The sequence below is a fragment of the Eutrema salsugineum genome, unplaced genomic scaffold (assembly GCF_000478725.1).
Source record: "Eutrema salsugineum unplaced genomic scaffold, Eutsalg1_0 scaffold_10, whole genome shotgun sequence".
Lineage (NCBI taxonomy): Eukaryota > Viridiplantae > Streptophyta > Magnoliopsida > Brassicales > Brassicaceae > Eutrema > Eutrema salsugineum.
The window spans coordinates 320808-321977 of record NW_006256908.1 but is presented as its reverse complement, the minus strand read 5'-3'; the positions used below and the strand labels follow the sequence as shown (position 1 = coordinate 321977).

At 44.3% G+C, this 1170-nt stretch overlaps 1 non-coding gene across 1 annotated transcript; it reads left to right on the top strand.

Annotated features, from left to right (window-relative positions):
- Positions 1–850: 850 nt before the first annotated feature.
- LOC112081702 lies at positions 851–957 on the top strand. The gene has a single exon (XR_002896624.1). It is a non-coding gene; the product is annotated as a small nucleolar RNA R71 (small nucleolar RNA).
- Positions 958–1170: the final 213 nt, after the last annotated feature.

Here is a 1170-nt window from a genome sequence, read left to right as displayed (position 1 = left end):
TGGTTTTCCAGGTAGGTGACCTTGGTTCCTTGAGCTTGATGCCTGGTTTTGCTTCAGTTCCTTGATTTCCTGTTGCATGGCTGCATTTTGGCTTGAAAAGATCTGTTGACCCTGAAGTAGTTGTTGCAGAATACCAACCATATCTGTCCCCATCTGTGGCTGCTGCTGAACCATTGGTGGCTGAAACTGTTGTTGAACTGGCGCCTGCTGTTGGAACTGTGGTGGACCAAACCCTGGTGGTGCCTTTTGCTGCTGTGTACTGAAACTAGGACCTTGAAAAGGTTGCTGTTGCTGACCAAAACCTTGATTCTGAGCAAACTGATTCTTTGGTTGAAAAGATCCTTGAACTTTGTTCTTGAGAACAAAGTTCTGTGGAGCTTGAGAATTGGGATACACCTGGTCTTGTGGGTTAGCTACATTGGTGTTCCTGTAAGAAAGGTTTGGATTGGCATTACCATACTGATATCTCTGGAACCTCTGATTCCCAATGTAGTTTAGCTCCTCCTGGGTAAGACCTTCTTCACTTATGTTCTCCATGATTTGAGAAGGTTCCTCATACGCTCCAACAAAATGCATTGGCTTCTGAGTTGTGAATTTCAGCTTGTCCAGTTCACTTCTCAACTCCTTAACTTCACTAGTGAGCCTCTGTTCTGAGCTTGAACCTTCAGACCTATTTGATCTGTCATAGTCTTCACCATAAGTATCATTACTCAATGCTAAGTTCTCCACTAGCTCTAAAGCAGCATGTATCTCCTTTCCCAGAAAGTTCCCATTGGAAGCAGTATCCAGCTGGTTTCTAATCTTGGGAAGAGCTCCTCTATATAGTGTGCTGAGAAGGGAAGCCTCACTAAACCCATGGTGTGGGCATTGGTTTGTGTAGCTCCTGAATCTCTCATATGCTTCACCAAAACTCTCATTGCTGTGCTGAGTGAAGCTAGAGATTTGGTTCCTCAGTTTTGCAGTTCTTGACGTGCTTGATAAGAAAGCTTGCTTGCATTGCTCCCAGGTTTGAATGGAGCCTCTTGGAAGATTCTTCTCCCATTGGTGAGCTTTGTCACCAAGACTGAAGGGGAATAGTCTTAGCTTGAAGCTGTCTTCTGAAACTCCATTAATCTTAGTCAGGTCACACACCTTATCAAATTGATCCAAGTGTTCCAAGGGATCTTCCAT